The sequence below is a fragment of the Protopterus annectens genome, chromosome 9.part0, assembly GCF_019279795.1.
Source record: "Protopterus annectens isolate FY-2018-M chromosome 9.part0, PAN1.0, whole genome shotgun sequence".
Lineage (NCBI taxonomy): Eukaryota > Metazoa > Chordata > Ceratodontiformes > Protopteridae > Protopterus > Protopterus annectens.
This window is the reverse complement of record NC_056743.1, coordinates 1,280,304,795-1,280,327,011: the sequence shown is the minus strand read 5'-3', so window position 1 is coordinate 1,280,327,011 and position 22,217 is coordinate 1,280,304,795. Positions and strand designations below refer to the sequence as shown.

General features: G+C 40.2%; 1 pseudogene; it reads right to left on the bottom strand.

Annotated features, from left to right (window-relative positions):
- Positions 1-1,597: 1,597 nt before the first annotated feature.
- The window catches only part of LOC122810658, a 194,387-nt pseudogene continuing 173,767 nt past the window's right edge, over positions 1,598-22,217 (bottom strand).

Here is a 22,217-nt window from a genome sequence, read left to right as displayed (position 1 = left end):
GTATTTAGTGCTGAAGGAATTAATCCTATAGCCATCTCACTAAGAACGTCATCTATCGCAACAAGTACACCGGGTTAATGTTTCACGACTGGATGCACAGCTTGAATTATTTCGCTCCATCTTGTTTCTGACCCACTTTGAAAAGATAATGGTATGTGTTTTCTAAGTACCTCCCCGCGTGGACTATGAGCGAAAAAAGTGTACAAGCTCTCTATTTCTGAAAAATGTTATAACATCTGGATTGATTTTTTGCAGCATTCACTCCTACGTGATTTAATGAATGTGCACCACAGGGGGAGAACACTGCAAATTTGTTCTTTTCTAGGATGCGGGTTTGAACGCCGATTACCTTACCACGCATATTGGTGCCATTATCATATCCTTGTGAATAGCAATCTTGAAGAGTTGTATTGTTTTTCAAGAGTAACAAGTATTTCTTTTGTCCAGTTTTCCCAGTAAAATTTATGAATTCGATGAAACGTTCATTTACTTAAATTCATTTAAATCTTTGTTTTGAAATACATATCTGAGAATCAGGACATTTTGTTTGTTGTGCGAGATATCTGGTGTTGCATTAACAATTATGCCATAAAAAATTGAATCCCTTCTTTGATCCAGAATGGTGTTAAGAACTTGGTCTGCACAAAGGCCTATAAACTCATTTTGAGAATACCACGACAAATAATTGACAGATCCTTTCATATTTCTTCCTTCTTCTATCTGATTTTGTTGAACTTTAGCAAGGTGGTGTTGTGTTACTTCATCAAATTTTGCAATTAGTTCCAAAAGCCCTAAAAAATTTCCATTGTGGACCTTTTCAATTGTTGTGTTCTCTCCTTGAAACGCTAAACCTCTAGATGCCAAAAAAAAGTGTTACGTCTAAAATTCGTTGCAGAATAGCTTTCCACTTGGTTGTCTCAGACTGAATTTAGAGTTGGAGGGCTTTATCGATTCCATGTCCTTTTAATGAATCCAAAAGACATTTCCAAGTTACATAGTGTTTACTATGTTCAGCACTATTTTCATGAGATGGCAATATATCATATAATGTTGTCCAAGGTTTATTTTTAGGTGAAAATCCTTCTTGAGCTAATCAGCTTAAATTTTTGTTAAGTGGATCGCAGAAAAGTCAGCATGGTAGGCAGTAAAGAATTTCTTTTGATGCACTCAATGTTAGCCATTCTCATGGAAAATGTTCACTTGTTCTATTATCTTTCATTTTTTTATATAAAAGAAACTTTCTGCAATTAATATCCTTTGGCAATTTCTTATATATCTTTTGGAATTCTTGAAAGGTGGTGAGTTGTACTATTTCTTGTCACATTATTTGAAACTACTCAAGGCCATGTACCAGGATCATCGTATTTTACATCAGGATTTTCAAAATGATGTGTAACTGAACTATCGACTGTATCATGTTCTTTCAAGTTAGCTCTTCTTGAGGATTCTCATCTCCTTATTCTACGACAGTTGCAACAGTGGCAGTCGCTTCCTCTTCGACTGACTTTTGAATTTTTGAATTCTCATAATCGCTATCTTCATGATTAGTACTATGCGTTAAATTCTTTTCGTCACCATATTTAAAGAATTTTATCGATTAACGACTGTGTGATGTTTTTGCTTCTTTTTCGTATTTAAGTTTCCTTTTCTGAGCGCCAAACTTGTGTTTATAATTTGAAGCAGACATGGCTTTACTTTTACTTGTTAATTTCTATTAAAAAAATAATAAAAGCCAAAAATATCTATATAACTTTTTCAAAATGAACATATCCGTAAAGAACAGGACGGGTGCAAAGTAAAAATATTTACTTACGATTACGAACATACCTCTCAACCTGAAAACATCAAAAATCCAGACAAATGCCCATGGAAAATAGGTACAAATCTGTACGCTAATTAACAAAATCTGCATACCTAATAATGTAACCCCACCCATTCCAATACAATTGTGGGAAATCAACTTTCAAATGCAAACTGAAGAACAGATAACCAAAATATGTCCCCAGAGTCCCCCTGCAGCCATTCAATGTCCCATTACTTGGCTATTTCACTCCATTTACCATAAACACTGGAAGGTGCATACTGCTTTACTTCTACAATGATTATTTGGATTTCATTTAAAACTTATTTTACATTTTACAGTATAAACACTAATAAACATCTGCTAAACAAAGCATTACAGTCTCAGAATGAAAATAGACTTAGCATTAAAACTTCTCTGCCCTTGAAACTCACATTCATTGAAACAAAGACACTAATGCTTAAATAAAATAGCTGCTGCCATAACCACTCTGCTTACTGTAACATTTGAATTAGAAAGATGCGGAGCTGCTGCAATAATAAACCACACACACCGTGTGAGTTGCATTCTTAAATAATATAGCTGCTCGCATACCTCTCAACTGTACAGATTTTTGCAGAATGTCCAGCTTTCTGCCTAATATTTTTGGTCCGTTTTTTATAAAATTGTGGTTTTATAGCAAATCATTGGCAAATCACTGAAGATTTAATTCAGAAAATAATGTCAGACATTTGAGTTTCAGACTTCATATCCTTCAGAAAATTAATATTAAAGCACATCCTGTTGCTCTATCTACTTTAAGTTTGTAAGTACAATATTCAGAAATTGTCCCTATCTTTGGGCCTTTACACCGTCCCCCATTATTTATGGCTTTGTCCAGATTTCTTACTCTAAGAGGTTGACAGGTATGCTGCTGTCATAACCACTCTGCTTACCGTGTTTAACATTTGAATTCGAAATCTGCAGCTTCACACACACACACACACACACACACACACACACACACACACACACACACAAACACAGACACACACTGTTGCTTAAATAAAATAGCTGCTGTCATAACCCGACCAGTGCGCAGCCACAGACAGCCATATCTTGCACAAGAATCTACACATCCAAAGACCAGAAATTCAGAGCATGGCATGGCTATTTATTTTTCCACACTAACAGTTACAAAAGAAGATTCATGGTTTCTGCAACACATGCCTTCAAAATAAGTAATCCATTATCCCGACAAAAGCTAGTAATAGTCATTACTCAAAGTAGCTGTTATTCATATACTTTTAACAGTCGGGTACTCGGGTTAAAAAAAGTTGTTTTGACACAAAAATAACTGGTAAACTTCCAAAAACAGAACACGAAAATGCAGCTCAGTTAAATCAAACTTTCAGCACAAAGATAACATATTTTATCATATATATATATATATATATATATATATATATATATATAATATATGTATATACATTTATATATAGATATATACATACATACATATATACATATATCCTACTGGCCATTAGAATAAAACAGTACAGAAGCACAGAATTGCTTCATCAAAATAAATGCAAACAAGTGCCTAATTTCAGTGAAGGCACAATTCACTGATTTATTCCTACTATGAAATAAATGATGCTCTCTAGTACTGACTACACTGACGTGTGTACATTTTTTTTCTTGCCTGTTAAATCCAATAATGTGCTTCGCAGCGCTATCAGCTGCTCAGGCTTCTGACTCGTCTGTCCTGTCCCTCTCTCTTACCTCATTCTCTACTCTGTTGCAGGCTTGCAAAGTAAACTCAGCCCAGAGCAGCCCTGAGCCAAATTCTGATAGGATGGCAGGCTTCTCATGAAGCCGTCACTGTGCATGCCTCTGCGCGATGATGTCAGCTTGAAAAAAAAGCCAGGAAATTCGGAAATTAAGGGGTGCCACTTGGGAATCGTGGCACCCTATTATTTGGACCTCAACCTCGCTTGAATTATTTTTTCTTTGTAGTTTGTTTTGTGTGCCATGTCATGTTATGTGTTGTGAAATGAGAAAACTGTTAGAAACATAATCATTACACTATAAAATCACAGAACATTTGAATGCATTTTTTAAGCTTTTAGAGATACTTGGGGGGGTATTCAAAGTTTTACATCTGGACTTCATCATTCCGGGTACTTATTTTCATTGTATTAGTATGTTTCTCAGAATTAATGTTTTTGGAGGACTGAGGTATACAGCATTACTTTGTCATATCTGATTTAAAGGAACTGTGGCATTAGGTCCTGCACTCTGACACCAGTACTGAGGCATCTGTACATGTGCTGTGTAAACCTACTTCACAAAACCTCTAACAATATCAGAGTAGAATATAAAACAGGTGACTGCATTTGAGAAAAGCCATACAGAGACACTATGATCTATCAATCAGTGAAGCATAACATATTTCATAACATACAAGCAATGTATGAAACAGCAAAAATGCATTAAGTAATGTGGAAACCAGTTAGTATAAAGATTAAAAGGCTGCACTGTGAAAACTGCTATAGTAAGATATTTGGTAACCTCTGGTAACACTATTAGCTCATCAGCAGACCACAATTATGCTGGTTTAATGAGTTTACCATTTTAATTTATCAGTTAATAAATACTGTAACCCAATTATATGTTTCTATCTGCAGAAAGTACAGTTGTGTACACTTACCATAAATGTAGATGTCCGAGTGTATTCACTGTTGCAGTCATTACATTTGGGTAATCCACTGGCAGGTTGCCTTCAGTCGGCCTGATTAACAAAGTCTTGGGTCCTGCGTCGGTTGCTGTCCCTTCTTCCATGACATCAGGTCGTCAGGGGTATAAAACATGCATCCGACGCCATTACATCAGTCTGTCTTGCCCCAGATGTCTGATGCCCCCCCCCCCCAATGGGGAGCCAATAAAATTAAAAAACACAAAAATATACCTCCAACCAAAAGCAAAAACACCAAAAAGGTTTTTAAGCATAGTAAAAGAAAGTAGAGGTATAGCCAGAGAAAAGTAGGGGGCTGGAGGGAGGGTAACCAGGACTGCAACAGTGAATACACTCTAACATCTACATTTATGGTAAGTGTACACAACTGTACTATGTTCTTTGTGTTTCACTGTTGCAGTCATTACATTTCGGTAGATTCCCAAAGCTATGGTTGAAAGGAGGAGTCTATACAGCATTAGGGCCAGCTATAAGGCCCTGCAAGACAGCAGTGGCAAAAGCAGCTCTGGATTTAGAGAAAATTGGTAAATGATAATGCTTGGTGAAAGTATGTACAGAACTCCAGGTAGCAGCTTCTAAAATATCCCTGGTAGGAACACCTCTAAGAAAAGCTGCAAAAGTAGATGCAGCCCTGGTGGAGTGAGATCTGATCCCCTGGGGGATAGCTTTTCCATGGTGCTTATAGCAGAAATGAATGCAATGACTGATCCACTTAGAAATGGTTTGTTTTGAAATAGCCTTCCCCTCTGCCCCTGCAGCAAATGCTACCAGCAATTGGTCAGATTTTCTTCGAGATTTAGTCCTGTCCAAGTAGAATCTAAGTTGTCTGTGCACATCCAAGGAATGCAGAATCCGTTCCCCTTTGTTCTGTGGATTGGGAAAGAAGGTTGGCAAATGAATGGACTGATTCAGAGTCACACTGGAAACCACCTTGGGCATGAAGGATGGATTGGTCCTCAGAGATACCCTATCCGCATGAAAGATGATGAAAGGCTCCACTGCCATAAGGGCCTGTAATTCAGATATCCTTCTAGCTGAAGTGATTGCTAAAAGGAAGGCTGTTTTCCAAGAAAGAAATTTTAAGTCTGCAGTAGCAGCTGGCTCGAAAGGAGGTAGAGTGAGCTTCTCCAAAATAAAGTTAAGGTCCCAGGCAAGGGTAGGAGCTCTCCTGGGTGGTCTCAAGTTCTTTGCCCCTCTGAGATACTGCTTGAGCAGGTGATGAGAGAAGAGGGGTGGTTCTGTGTTATAGTGAGCTGAAATAGCTGAAGCATAGATTTTAATAGAGGAAAAAGAAAGGCCCTTGTGAAGCATCCCAGTTAATTATTGCAAAATCTGAGGAAAAATGGGAGTTGCTGTGTTCATCCCTAAAGATTGGTTCCAGACACAGAATCTTTTCCATTTGTCAGCATAAGATTTTCTAGTACTAGGCCTTCTCGCCTCCAAGATGACATCCATCACAGGTTTGCTGAGGGATGATAAGGGTGAATAGAAGTGATAAGCCAGGCTGCAAGGTTCAATGCTGGAAGCTGAGGATGCAGAATTTGGTTCTCCTGCTGAGACAGCAAGGAAGGGGTCTGAGGCAGGTGCCATGGAGATATTTGCGACACTGTACAGGACTGGGTACCAGTGTTGGCGTGGCCAGTCTGGAGCAATCAAAATCATTCTTGGTTTGTCCTGTCTGACTTTTAGCAGAACTTTGGAGAGCAGAGGCAGAGGGGGAAAGGCATGGACTGATCGGCTTTTCCAGCTGAAGGACAGAGCATCCACTTTCCAGGCTTCTTTGTGATGAGTCCTTGTGTAAAACTTGTCCAACTGGTAGTTCTGGGGGGAGGCAAATAGATCTATGTCTGGGCTCCCCCATTTGCTTGTCAACATGTTGAAAATCCGTGGTTCCTGTTTTCCACTCATGTGGGTCCATGAGATTTCTGCTTAGCTGGTCTGCCAGTGTATTCAATTCTCCTGGCAAGAATTGAGCTTCTAGGTGCACTTGGTAGCTCAAGGCTGTGTTCCACAATGCCATGGCTAGTCTGCAGATGGGGTAAGAATGTGTACCCTCCTGCTTATGTACCACATAACTGTGGTGTTGTCCATCTTTACCATTATTTGTCCTGGAAGAATGTAGTCCTTGAAGGCTGTCAGAGCATTCTGTACAGCTAACATTTCTTTTTGATATGTAGGTGCATTTGATTTGGGTTCCATTTGCCCTGAATGCACCTCCCTGCCAGGTGAGCCCCCCCATGCATAGTCTGATGCATCTATAGTTAGGGTTTGGGCGGCAGGCCTGCCAGGTGAGCCCCCCATGCATAGTCTGATGCATCTGTAGTTAGGGTTTGGGCGGCAGGGCGTAGTGTGAATGGCAGTCCCTTGTTTTGGTGGCAGGCCTCTGCCCACCATAGGAATTCCAGGCGTAGGCAAGGTTTGATAGGAATCATCGTTTCCAGGCTGTGACAATATTGACTCCATAGACATTTTAAGTACCACTGTAGTTTCCTCATATGCAGTCTTGCATATGGAATTCGAAGAATGCAGGAGGCCATGAACCCCAAGGCTTGCAGTATTTGCCTTGCAGATAGCAGGATTTTTGTGGCCACTTGTATGAAGTAAGTTACCAAATGTATTTGCTTCTCTGGAGTGAGGAAAGCCATCTGGGCAGATGTATTCAAGCTTGCACCCAGGAATGTAATCTTTTGAGAGGGTATCAGTTGTGATTTCTTTTCGTTTATGGTGTACCCCAGACAAGTTAGAACCCTTTTACAAACGCCAGATGATTTAGAAGTATGCCCTGGTTTTCTGCCTGAATTAGACAATCGTCCAGGTATGGATATATTTGAATATTTCTTTGCCTGCAAAATGCAATTACTGGAGCCAGGCACTTTGTGAATACCCTGGGTGCAGTAGACAAGCCAAAGGGCAGTGCAGAGAACTGATAATGCAAGTAGCCTGCTTTGAAGCAAAGGTATCTTCTGCAAGATTCCCTGATTGGGATGTGCAGGTATGCTTTTTTTAAATCTAGAGTTGTCAACCAGGCATCTTTGCCTAGCATAGGAAGTAGCTGGTGAAGAGTCAGCATTTTGAATTTTGGAATGTCCAGAAAAGTGTTTAGAGTAGACAAGTCCAGAATTGGACGCCATGATTTGTCTTTTTTGGGTACCAGAAAGAGCCTGGAATAGAAACCTTGTCCCTTTTCCTCTTCTGGTACTGGTTGAATGGCCCCCATGTTTAAGAGGGAAAGTATTTGTTTTTGAGCCTCTGCCCATTGATTTGAGGGCAGGTCTGGCCACCCGTTTGGTGTTGGCAACATGTCAAAATGAAATCTGTATCCCTGGGACACTATATTTAAAACCCATTTGTCCTGGGTTATGAGTTCCCAGTTCTTTGCATGAAGAGCAATCTTTCCCCGCAAAGGGGCGGCTAAAAGGTAAGTGCTTGGTAATTTTAAAAGGAAGTCATTGAGACTGTTTACCATAGGGAGTGTCTTCTTATTTCCAGATTTGGAAGTGGAGGCCCCCCCCCCCCCCATTGCTTAGTTCTGAGAGTCCCCTGGGACTGAAACCTGGTGCTTTTGGTGTGTCTGGGTTTGGCTTGAGAGGATCTGGAAGGGGCTGGAAAGGACCAATTCTTAGTTGGCCAGTGCCTACTAAATCTTGGAGGTTGCACTTTAAGAAATCTTTAACAGTTTGCAATGATTTAGCTTTATCGTCCATCTTTTTTAGAACTTCTTCAGTCTTATTACCAAACAGACTGTCCTGATTTAAGGGAGCATCCAACAATTTCGCTTTAACATGATCAGGCAAAGCTTACTCCTTAAGCCAAGCATGCCTTCTAAGCACAAACCCAGTAACAGCAGCCCTGCAGGAGGCCTCTAAAGAATCAAAACCACATTGCAAAGTATGTTTTCCAACTTGTTCAGCAGAATGCAATAAATCCTGTAAATCTTTATTTTCCACACAGTCAGGAAACATCATAATTTTCTGTTTAAGCAGTCCAATAATATGCTGTTGATATTTTAACATATGAAATTGACAGTTTAAAGCCCTGATTGTCAAGGTTGCAGAAGTATAAACCTTCTTACCCCATCTATCCAGCGCCCTGGAGTCTCTATCAGAAGGGGTAGGATTTTTAGCAGTAGACGCCTTAATGCCCTTGGGCCCCTGAGAAATAGTTTCTGGATCTGCAACACGATTTTTGAAAAGAAACTTGTGGGACTCGGGAACCCTGTAGTATCTGTCAGGTTTACTAGGAGCCGGAGGTAGGGAATCAGGGGCCATACTGGATTCCGAATACACATCATCAACAATGTCTAGTACAGAAGGTACAGAAGGTATAGCCAAAGGCCTATGCTGAGGTAGAAGGAGGAAATCCCTAAGCCTCTTTTTTAAATAAGAAAATTCCTGACTTTCCCAGTGGAAATGCTCTCTTAAGCTATGTAAAGTTTCCCCAAAAGAAAAATCCTCAGGAGGGGAAGCAGAGGGAATGGAATCCTTTGCATCAGAATCCTCATAAGTAGGTATGGACAAATCCAGGTCATTAGAAGAATCAGAAGAAATAGAAACCTGATCAGAAGATTCATAATCAAGCTCAGCCCTACGCCTCTTAGAGGGGAGGGGTTGACTACCCCTGATTAGAGTAATTAGATCTTCAGCCATTTTGATAATTTGCTTTTTAGGCATAGGGGCCTGAACATGTGGCCTGGACGTCAGTTTTTTAGACATAGATCGAGATTTAGGCCTTAGTAATGAAAGTGGAGTTGATTTAATATACAAGTCTGTAGGCCTGACTACACCCTCAGAAGCCGGTGCCTGCACAGCGTCTCTGGACCCATCCAAGGTAGAGAAATCTGCGGGTTCCATAGGTGAAGGCATACCGGACACAGAATGAGTCTCAGTAGAGGCTTGCGAATCAGAAGGAGTACCAGCGAACTGGCGACTAGCTTAGGATGAAAGCGTTGTCGGCAGTTTTGGACCTCGGCGGCCTGTCTCTGTCTTTACCTTTGCGTTTTTTCAGAATCCCGGTAGTTGGATGGCTAACTTGATGGCATTTCTGGATAATTAAACCGAGAACCGAAATATTTAGAGGCAAAAATGTACCGACGACGGATAGTGCGCTGATTAAATAAAGCACAAAAGCGACAGCGAGGTACATCGTGGTCAGGGCCAAGGCAAGGAATACAGTACGAATGAAAATCTTTGTGAGGCATTTGCTTTCCACAAGTAATGCAATTATTAACTTTTACTGACATCGGTAAGGAGCAAGAAAAAGTTTCCCCAACGGGGTACTTAGCTTTAAGTTGAAGACTTCGGTTCTGAAACTCGAAAACGAAAATTTCAGGAGTCAGCCAACCGGCACTTGCAAACTGCTTCTGCTTCAGGCACCGCATGGCAAAAAAGACTGATGTAATGGTGTTGGATGCATGTTTTATACCCCTGAGGACCTGACATCATGGAAGAAGGGACAGCAACCAACGCAGGACCCAAAACTTTGTTAATCAGGCCGACTGAGGGCAACCTGCCAGCAGATTACCCAAATGTAATGACTGCAACAGTGAAACACAAAGTACATCAGCACACTGTTATTAATAAAACTGAAACCATTAATGTGTATTGAGTTTTGCAAAATTTGCCCAGCACTCCTCACATAGACGAATAAAGATCTGCCTGTGACTCTGGCAAATTGAGTTTGATTAGTGACTTGAGAACCTGCTGGAGCTGGCCAGGTGGAATTAGCCTTGCCTCTTCTAGAGAGAGAGAGATGGGGAGTATGCAGGAGACACAACAGTTCACAAGCCCTGGTGGTGATATCAGTGCTGTAACAAGGACAGCTGTTATAGAGCTAGGCTCGCGCCACCTGCTCTGCTGCACTGATGATGATAATAATTGAATCGTGACTTTTGAAAAGGGCCCATCTCCACAATTGAAAAATTATGGATACGGGCACTTTTTAAAATTCACGATTTAATTGTTGTATGAATTAAAGTATAAATTTTCAGTGGCCGAGAAATTTCAAAAAGAGGTTTTAAATATTTTTATCTTTTGACCAATCACACCGGGCCCCCAGGCTACGGTCCTGTCAGCCCCCCCTTGTGGGGGCCATGCATTCACCTAAGCAGTTCTTCAGGACTTGAGAAGAAACCCAGTAAAAATCCACCTGTCACAAGGAGTACATGCAGACTCCATAAAGAATGCACCAAAGCCAAAAAACAAAATGAAGAACCAAGATCTGTAAAGCAGCAATTGCTCCAGATGGGAAACATTTACAGCAAAACTTCTCTGACAGACACAAAGGCTATTAGAGTTCATACTTTTTCACTGTATGAGTGCTTGAAGCCTTTTGAAGCACAACAGTTTTCTCAGGGCATGCAAGGTCAGAGCTTAGGTCCAAGTATGTACATGCCTGATGAGCAGGAGGGGTTGGGGGATAAAGAAGGTAGGAAAACCAAAAGAAGTATAAGCACTTCAGTAACAGGCCAAGGATTTTTAATTATTCTGCATCTACTTACTAAGTAGATGGGTTTCTCTCCTTACAGGTATTTTTCAGAAGGTATACAAATTATGTTACACAGGAGAAAAAGATATTGCTGGTACATTGCTCTATGGCAAACAGGGATTGATTCCTACTGTGACAAAGGCAACAGAGACTCAATTAGCAGAACCACTCACTGGTGGTGGTGGGGAGGGGAAGAGAAGTATTTTACTGACTCGTCTATCCAAGGGAGAAGGAAAGTAATTTTTCATAGATTCATAGGTATATACTAGGCTAACAACCACCAAGGCCTTTATAAGCTTAGCTGCATAAACCAACCCAATTATATCCCTATGTATCATGGACATTTATTAGAAGGACAATGTGAGGAAGTTTCTAAAGGTTGTGGGGGATATGCTAGCTTGGGCATAGTTACTGTCTTCCTCTGCCTATTAGAGACATGGAGACCAGACCTACCATGAATTTCCGATTTCCCATCCATTGGTCAAGGTTACATTTAAATAGGGTAGGGATGGACTCTGCTTCACATGCATGGGGTTCCAGAGCACAGGTATCCTCTGAGACATCCATTTCATCAATGTGTCCTATTTATGTCACAAGCAAAATTTAAATTCTTAGATCGAGTGATTCTGATACTGTTAATTTTCTGGATGTGCAAAAGGTCCATTAGAACTGGATCCGAGGATGCCTTGTATGCCAGCCAGAGATCGCCTCTCAGTAACTCAAAAAAGAATGAGCATAGAGATAGAGCTTTAACGTGATCCATACATGTCTGGTCAGGTCCCCCTCAGATGATCGAAGTTTTAAAACTTTGAATTTCATATGGCCAAGACCATATGATCGAAGTTTTAAAACTTTGAATGTTCTGAACAGAGATCTCCATACAGCGCTGAACAGGAAATGTTCCCTTTTCCTCACTGTAGTGCGATCTCGGAGTTGATATATTTAAATAGCAGAGGGTGTGGGACGTGCAGGGGGGTTGCTCCCCGGAAAGACATGCAGGAAAAGTTTTTTGTTTTGTTTTTGTTTGTCTTTCAGGTGTTCGAAGTTTTGAAACTTCGATCATATGGTCTTGGCGATATGAAATTCGAGGTTTTAAAAGTTCGATCATCTGAAGTAGATCCATCTGGTCAGGTACATGGCAAAAGGGGCAATATACTTAATGACGGCTCTGATAAGGACCAACTAAAATGACATTATGACTTCCTTGGACCTGAGCACCATGCCCTTACTTACAACTTGGATGAAATAGAATGGCTTTCTTACTACCTTGGCCACATGTTGGTCAAAGGCCATATTACGGTCTACCCATCTTCCCAGATCCATGACTATTGAGTCATCTTTAGGGGTGTCTTAAAGATGTAGTAATTGTCCTGGGTGTCCATTTTTCCAAAAGGCACTACAATGCATTTCGTGGCACTCAGTATTAATCATCGACTTTTGCACCAGTCATTTCTCTGTGTTAGACCCTCTTATAAATGGTTGTGTCACGGGCAGAATTTATGATAGCTCCCAATTTGCAGTCATCTGATAACTAGTGCAGTCAAGGCTCTTGGCATTAGCCTTTACCTCAGATAAGTAGATGCCATAAAGGACTGGTCCCAGAACACAGCCCTGAGTACTCCTTTGGTGACTGATCTGTTAGTAGAGGTGGTCTCTCCAATCCTCACTTCCAGGGTCTTGTCTATGAGACAGCTGGGAATTCAGCAAGTTATGTAGAGGTTTGTGCCCAGTTCGGTGAGTTTATCAGCTATACCACACTGGGGTATTCTATCAAATGCCTTAGCCAGGTCCACCTTGGAACACATACCATTTTCCCATCCATGTTTAGTAGGCATAATATTCTCTTAACAAAGCTACACTGGGTTCAGCCTAATGTCTGATGGTTGCCTATGTCTTTGTGGTTCATTTCCATGATAATTTGATCCATGGCTTTGCATATTAGACTAGTCAGACTAAAGGGTCTGTATTTTGCAGGGTCAGATGATAGTCCACCCTTGTGAAGTGGGAATACTACTGCAGTCTTCCATTCTCATGGTATAAAGAGTGACTCAAGATGTCTTGATAGGCCATGCTTCAAATTATTTAACAGACATCAAAAGATACTGTCAGGGCCCACTGAGGCTGTGTTTTTGGCTTTAGCAAGTGCCACCAGAACCTGCTCCCTGCTAACAGTTGTGGGAGTGAGTTATGCTAGTAGGTATTTCATCTGGGGAGATGGGGGGGGGGGCTTAGCTAACAAAGAAGCTACGAAAAGAGTTACAATAACAAAGAAAAGGGCATCAGAGGCACTCTATCCGCTTCTGGAAAGTGACTCAGTAGGTGTTGCAAAGAAACTATATCAGTTTGCAAGACAAAGACAGAAAGATAAAGAAGATAGTCAGACACCCTTCATAAGGGATGCCAGCAACAACCTGTTCACTATTCCACAGGACATCAAAGGCAGATGGGAGGAGTACTTCCAGCAGCTTCTGAATAAAGAAAAGCCTACAGAAGTTGTAGTGCCCCAGACACAGCCTACACTGAGAGAAGAGGAGCCCACCCTAGAAGAAGTAAGAACAGCATTAAGGAAAATGAAGATAGGGAAAGCAGTAGGCTCTTATGAAGTCACAGCAGTTACGATAAAGATGCTGGGTAAGATAGGAGAGAAATGGCACCTGAGGGTACCCATAGTAGTTTGGAGGTAGTTTGGAGAAAGGCATATCCCAGATGACTGGAGAATTAGCATACTCTTGCCAGAATACAAGAACAAATGGGACATTCACAACTATGGACAGTACTTTGGTATTCAACTCCTGTCACAATGCAATTTAAGTTCTGGAGAGGGTGATTGATAAATAAATATGCAGAGTAGTAGAAAGTAAAATAGGAGATGAGCAGTTCAGATTCACATCAGGATGCAGCACAACTGACCTGATGCTTGCAGTGAGACAGATAGTTAAGAAGAAGCTAGAGATGAGGAGAGTCCAAATAGGCATTCCTAGACTTGGAGAAAGCATATGACAAGGTCCCAAGAAAGCTGATTTGGACAGTATTGCTGTGGTTAGAAGTCCTGGAAACATTGGTAGAATTAGTGCAGACTATGAACAAGGACCCAGTGACTTAAGTATAAACAGTGTTTGATCTCACAGAGGAGGGTCCCAGTGGGAGTACGTGTGCACCAGTGTTCACCTTTGAACCCACTGCCATTCATTCTGGTAATGGACTAAATTAGCAAACAGGTCTGAGGGGACAGAACAACAACGTTGCTGTATGCAGATGAAGTGGCGTTACAGGCAGACTCTGTTTAAGAATTTCAACAAAGGATAGGGGGAATGGAATGCAAAAACTGAAAGCATATGGGATGAAACTAAGTGCAGATAAGACCGTGGTAATGGCGGGAAATTGGGGATATCACACGAAGCTAAGAATTGAGATAGAAGGGAAGACAGTGGTAAGAGCTTCAAATATCTGGGACAGATGGTTGAGGAGAAGGAAAGTCCTAATGAAAAGGTCAAAGCTAGGCTCAGAGGGGCTGCAGCCAACTGGCACAGAGTGTCAGGTGTAGTGTTTGACAGAAGAATGCCAAAGAAGCTGATAAGTACAGTGTACAAAATAGTGGTGTGACTGGTACTACTGTATGGTACAGAAAGCTGGGCAGTAAAGGCAGAGCAGATGAGAAAGCTAGAGCTGATAGAAATGAAGTGCCTACGAAGGGTTATAAGGGGCATTTAATTTTGACAAACTATCACTTATTAGGATGAAATTTTGGAAACTGTTATAGGGTTTGCTGGGGTACCAAGTTTTTTTTTTTTTTTTATTTTGAAGACAGCTTTATAGTCCAACCTCACCAGAAAGGATGTCACACTGAGGGAAGTGCAGCGCTCTCCCATACTGGTGAGTATGAATACCAGGTCAAGTATGTTTGAATCTCTGCTGAGTGTGTGCAATATCTGGTCAAGGGTATTTGCGTTAATCAAGTCCATGAATCGTTGTGTCTGTGAGTTTGAGGCAGTACATGTTTCAGTCTAAAGAGGGATACAGTCTCCCATGAATAGGGTATTTGGTATAATGATAAGTTTCTCCACTAGGTTTAGGTATGAGTTAAGGGACTCTTGGGACACAGAGGGAGACCTATAGCTTGCTAGGATATGGTATGGGACTTTGTCTATGGTGATTTGCATGTGGATAAACTCCACAGCATCATCCTGTTTACCCAAGCTAGAGTTACACTTGTTGCTAATGAAAATCGAGACTCCTCCATCTTTTGTCCCTGTGAAGCTGACGGTGTAAATGTGTTAAAGGCACTGAAGCCTTGCACTGTCGGAGCACTTTCTGTGGACTTAAACCATGTCATGGTAATGACACACGTCTATATTTTCCAGAATGAGGAGAGCTTGTAGAGTATGGAGGTGCTTGCTCAGGTACCAAGAATTAAGCAGTAACATCTTTAGGCTTCTTTGGGTTTTATTTGCTACGTCAATGGGTTTATTAATGTGGTATTGCCTAAAAAAAGGCTCTAAGGGTGTTGATAAACTTTTAGCCAGTACTTGGAAGCCTGTGGGGGACAGGTGCAGACCATCCTTTGCAAAGCAACATGGTTTGTTAACCCTATTCTCCCATGCTGACAAATACTAAATCTCCTGGAAAGACCTCAGACATTTAAACAATTATTGAAGTCAATCATCTTTTCTTCGTTCTGTGACATCTTTCTTGGTGAAGGCAGAATACTGCTCAATACAAGGCACATACCTGCCCAAGATGCATATTCAGAGAGATCAATAATGTCTCTTTTCATATAGTCCAGAGAGGTATGTCTCAGGTCATTGAGGCCCACATGTACTATGACAGAATCATACTAGTATCTGTGCTGTAGTGACTTGAATGCCTGTAACTTGGTGGATCCTGTCTCCAGATAAGCATCTGTTATCTTCTCCTTGTTCAGTCTGGCGAGTTTGAAATCTGTGCGTCATATACTGGAGTCCCCTATGGCAAGATTCCTTGATAATGCGTTTGCTTGCCTTATGGGTTTGCTGGGTATGTGTGCGGTTTGGTGTTGCTTTTAGCAAATGCTTTAGAGATTAAAGAGGATAGGCCTTGTCATTTATAGGCTTAGGAGGTCTTTGAAGTTTGGGAAGATGGCTTTTTTAGAGTCAAGTATATGTTGGGTCTGTGTGTGTGTGTGTGTGTGTGTGTGTGTGTGTGTGTGTGTGTGTGTGTGTGTGTGTGTGTGTGTGTGTGTGTGTGTGTGTGTTCCTGACAACCTTGTTTGGAAGTGAGATTTTTGCCTCCAGCGAAATTGTGTATGCGCATCTCTGACATAATCTTGTTTTTTACAGATTAAATAATTGTCTGTGAATATGAGACAATTGCTACATTACCTCAAGATGCCTGTATCTACCAAACTGGCTAAGGAGACATTTGGTGTCCAGACCAGTATTTGTGTGGGTTATGGAGTGGGTTATACAGAGGTCTCCTTGGGTGGTCTCTGGGGTTTGCAGTAGACCATGTTAGACTGTGCTAAGAATTTCCAGTAGTGCTGTTTAATGCATAAAACTAACTGTTCTAAGCTTGTCTCTGCACAATGGCCTTGTTTTAGCCACACCAAGTTACAGGTTTCAGTCTTGTGGGTAGTTTTACAGAAAAAAATCGCTCAAGAGAAATACTGCTTTGCTGGGTTAGGGCTTTGTATTATGGGTATATGGAAATCAATTGGTAGGAAAGTACTTAAAAATAGTTTATACAACAGACAACAGCAATGAAGAGTAGAGGGAGGGACTTTTGAAGTCAGATTACCGTAAGAGGCAGAAGCCAGACACACAGCCCAAAGGCAAAGGCAACAGTGTTAGGGAAAAATTCAAGCTGATTTCCTAGAGAGAGATCCAATCAAATAAAGCCAGTATTGGAGCTCTAGTCCTATGGTTAGAATTTCAGAAACGTTAGCTTCATGTCTAAGTAGGTGCTGGGTGGATGCACAAAACAGAAGAAAAAGCAGTAGCAAATTAAACAGAAATACACTGGAATGCAACTTTAAGCAGGTAAATGATAAGTGGAATACAAGACTCCAGCAGCAAACCTGAAATATAAAACAGCTATGAAAGTACTGAAACACAAATCCTGGAGCAGAATTCACAACACTGCCACTACTACAATCCCACCAGAGACTAAGACACCAGACTATGCAGACATTTACCAGTAACACTGTTTATGGAAAAATACTGTAAAAATGACTGAGCTACTGCCAGATTTCAGCATCATTTCCATTTCTGCCAAAAACTGTGAATAAAACTACAAGATTAGGGCCCCAAGTGGGTCAAAATACAAACAGCTAGCTTTTACAAGTAATTTTATTTACACAGAAAGAAGTGCAGTATAATGCATAAACAACACTAAAAGTTTGATGTAATACATAATATTCCAACCACTGCAAATGAAGTTTAAGAATAAAGTCCCAGAACAAACAAACAATACAGATAAATTTTTGGCTAAAACATGTAAAAAAAAGGAGAAAAGTACAAAAATGTATTACCACAGATGTCACTAAGTGCAGCGTAAAATATTTAGGAAAATTAAAAGAAAAACTTTTTTCCCTTCCCTTTTGATAAAAAGCTGGTTTCTCACATTTCACAGCTTTCTATGTTTCTCACAGAATAAAAGGCTATAAGCTTATAAGCTATAGCCCATGTTGGAGATTGATGGCTTCATCTAAACCACAAATTTTGGGAATACCCCAGCAATTCATTCATGAACAGAAGATGCACAAGCATGTCACTGAGCACGGGGCATACTGTGGTACTGTGGGTATGGAATAAAAATTTGAACTATCAATGAATGATTGCTAATCTTCATTCACACACCCCAGATGGAGCTGGGGAGAATGAATGAGTGAGAAAAGCAAGGAGGGGCAAAAACATCAGGGTACAGAGAGCCAAAAACCTCCACAAAGTTGTACATTAGCAATACAATTACTACATTTTAGTAGTAAATTAGAACAAGCTGATGTCCATGTCTAATTCAGCTGCACACAGTGCAAAAAAATTGCTTAAGGCTTCATGTTACCTACAATGTGCTCTGGGGTAGCAGCCTAATTATTCTACAGTGTTAATCATAAACATGCAAATGTGTAGTAATTCTGTGTAAAGTATCCTTCCGAGACCAGCACTTTCAAGCAGCTTGTGGAATTCTTAAAAGTGCTGTAGTCCATGATGGCTCTTTGGCACCAAGCTCAAATCTAAGACTAAGAGCAAGATTTAAATAAGCCCACATGAGAATATTCTTTGTGCTTTACTTGAGTGAGCTGGTGGCCTTATTACTTTGGCTGTGTTGTTTGCTACTGAATGAATGCAGGTAATACTATGACATTAAAAATATTTGTGTGCTAGTGGATGACTGCTATAAATGCAGGGCTTATGGATCAAGACACATTACACTGCTAATCACTTTGAATTCACTGAGAGAGCACAAGGGTACTCCTTTAAGGTTGTCAACTACTGTCTAAACGTGTTTAATGTTTGTGTGCATGCCTTACATGTAAGCCAGAAGCCTTCAGCCTGGTTGTGCTTGCATGACAATTACAGCTGTACTTTAACAGAATACTTAATTTCTGGTTTGATTTCATCAGCATGTGCTGAATGAGTGAAAGAGTACAGTTAGATCTTAATGTATACTAAAACTGATGTGTTCTAAGTAATAACGTTCCTTCCCTTTGATTTGCAATGTTCTTGTTGACTTAGATTTTAGAGGATACTGAAGAGAATAGACTTAATAGACAGAAAAACTGTTTTGCTAACACCAGTCTAGCATACAACAGAAGCCTGTCTATGGGCTTTGCTGAGCTACTGACTTAGTGAGGTCACATGGGGGTGCCAATTCCATTTGCAAAAAGAGCTGCTCATTCTGTGGGGAAGTATGAAATACAGAGGATTATGAGTGGTGAGTAGGTCACCAATCATAACTAACTTATTATGTGTTTGAGACATCAATGCTAAAAAATCTGCCTTGAGAACAAGGCTCGAGAGGTGAATTTTGGCATCCATGTCGAGAACACAATGGGTTATGATCGGAGACATGATTGTAATTCTTTGTTGCACACGGAGTTTTATGCTCCATGTACTACTAGTTACAGGGAAATAAAAGGTCACTTAAAGCACTTAGCAAGCACTGTCAGAAAGACAATGGAAGAGATTTTGTTATATTAGGAAAAACTCAGGGGCACATTACCGTCAAAGGCAGCAGGCCTGAAAAAAAAAGTTGTCTACTCACCATAATGTTACATCTGTGATTACCATTTTCATTCTTCCTTAACTGATGAGGTCTTGTATGCAGCTCGGATCGGACTCGGCCACTTCAAGCAGATCCTCAGATCCAAACTCTCAAGCTCCTCCTTTTACCCATAATGCCCCATCCACCTAACATACCTCAGATCGACTTTGTTGTCCATAGAAGACAGTGTACAACATTTTAATAGGAAAATACAACAACACACTCCTTTCTCCTTCCAAATGTTATTACCGCAAACAAAGAAACCACCGACTGTGGCAAAAAAAAGAGGCCAAATAGTAAAGTAAAACTATTTAACTATTTATTCTAGCGCTTCGGTGTTTCCACCTTCAAGGAATAATAAATTCACAAAAACACACACACATTTATATATCACATAATTAATTTCATTCAATTAACAATTAACCAATAAATTACCCCCTTAAAGTAAACACTTGCAATTCAATTCATTATTTAAACCTTTAGGCACCAATGTTTTATACTTTAAAATATAAATACTTTCCTTATATAATAAATTCTGTTTCAGTACATCCTCATTAATATTCAAACATTCCACTTGTTCTAAAATTGTACCTTGTAACAAATTAGTGTCATGTGTGTTATGCAACATTTTAAAATGTAAAGCAATCATTTTGTCTTCCCTTTTGTACTTTATATATCGTAAATGTTTCACGAATCTGATACGAAACTCATGTTTTGTCTCCCCTATATAATATAACTGGCATGGGCACCTCAGGGCATATATTACCCACTTACTTCTACATGAATAGGTACCCCTGGGTTCAAACTTAACCTCATTCATATTGTTAAACACATTTACAAAATGTGTACATATACTACATTTATCACAACATAAAGTTCCTCTGACTCGTGGTATGTCTGGTATATCTAAGGCTGGCATACAAAATTTATCATGTACTACCATATATCTCAATTTTTCCCCTCTTATAGGAGAGAAAAAAGGTTTCCTTGGCAAAATCTTTGCGAAAAACCTATCTTCCACCAAATATTTCGAGTAGTACTCTATTAGTGTTCCCATCTCTTCACTTTTACTTTAAGGGGGTAATTTATTGTTTAATTGTTAATTGAATGTAATTAATTATGTGATATATAAATGTGTGCGTTTTTTTTTTTTTTTTTTTTTTTTGAGAATTTGTTATTCCTTGAAGGTGGAAACACCGAAGCGCTAGAATAAATAGTTTTGCTTTACTATTTGGCCTCTTTTTTTGCAACATTTTAATAGGATCCTCGAATGTATAGCAAAAGGGGGGAAAAAAAGCTGGAGCCCAAACAAGAACAGTTCCCAAATTGGAAATTTTATGCCTATCCAGGAGCAATGGGAGGGAGGTAGGAGGGGAAGTAGTTGTGGAAAAATGAAAATGGACAACACTGATGTAACATTATGGTGAGTACATAACTATTTTATCTGACATTGTCACTTTAACTCATTCCTCAACTGATGGGACAGAGTTCCCAGCTAGATGAACCTTGGGTGGTCCTCATGGAAGGATATTCCAGAGTACTGCGGATCCAAAGGCAGCTCTCTTCATAGAAATCAAATCTAATTTGTAATGAGCAGTAAAAGTATGATCATAGTTCCAAGCTGTAGCTGCACAAATGCCATCTATGGAAGCCCTTGATCAAAAAGCTAAAGAGACTGTAAAGAACTAGTGGAATGAGCTCTAACAGGCTTAGGCAAGGATAATCCTTTTTTTAATACAGACAAATGAGATACAATCAGTTAACCATTTGGCTAGAGTAACTTTGGAGACTGTTCCCCAATTTGTTAGCAGAGAAAGAGACAAAGTAGTCAGTTTTCAAGAAATCCTTGGTTCTATGGAGATAAAAAAAATGTTATGTACTCACGATAACGTTCCACCTGTGTTGTCTATTTCATTCTTCCTCAACAGTTGGGTTCGGTTCCAGTCCTCAGATCCAATTCAGCCGCTTCTTCCAGATCACAGAATACTTGAACTCTCGAGCTCCTCCCTTTAACCATAATGCCTCACCAACCTACCATACCTCAGACCTAATTTGCTGCCCATAGATTTATACAGCAGTGGAAATTAAGAAAGATTGGATGTTGGCGCTCAAACAAGGAAAAGAGGTTCCTCCAATACTCTTCAATCTCTCCAGGAGTAAAACAAGGTGGGAGTAGGTGGGTGGGAAGTTGAGGAAGAATGAAAAGGGACAACAGATGAAATGTTATGGTGAGTACATAACTTTATCTGATGTTGTCATTTTCATTCATTTTTCAACAGTTGGGACAGAGTTACCAGCTACCTAAATCCTGGGAGGACTCTAAGGATGGAAGTTTTGACTCTGTTTTTTCAGTTAGTGTTTGTTAGATTTTATTGCCTGTTAGAATTCCTGCATAGACAGTAAATGCAGTTGGGGGTAGTCTCATTCATTGGTATCCTGTTACTGCCTATTTAAGTAACACATTTTGGAACAGTTTCTGCATAAAACCTGAGCTTTGGCCGGCTAAGATCTAGTTGTATTCAACTGGACGTATAAGAGAATTTAAGTACCTTTTATCTGCACTTTTTTCAAATAATACAGCATTTTAAATTGATTTATTTGTGTTGCACTGAATATTAACTGAACTGGAAGTTTTCCCACCCTCCCTGGTTTTGCTTTGGTGTTAATCTTGGTGGCTTTGAAACTGCCTGCCCCTCTTATAAATTTGTGTTTGGATACTCCTTCTGGGCCCATCTCACTTGATCACTGAACTGAGTGCAGTGAGATCATATTCTGATTTCAGGCACTCCTACTGTGTACAAACAGAGCATCTGGGAAAGAAAGAAAAAAAATGTTAAGCTTGTTTCCTGCCTTTCCTTTAAGTAGTCTAGACTGTTTGTAGGCTTCTGAGCCCCCAAGCCTTTCTGTGTTGGAGTGAAGCCTTCTAGCTTAATTTTGTTTCTTAGAACTAGCCAGTTT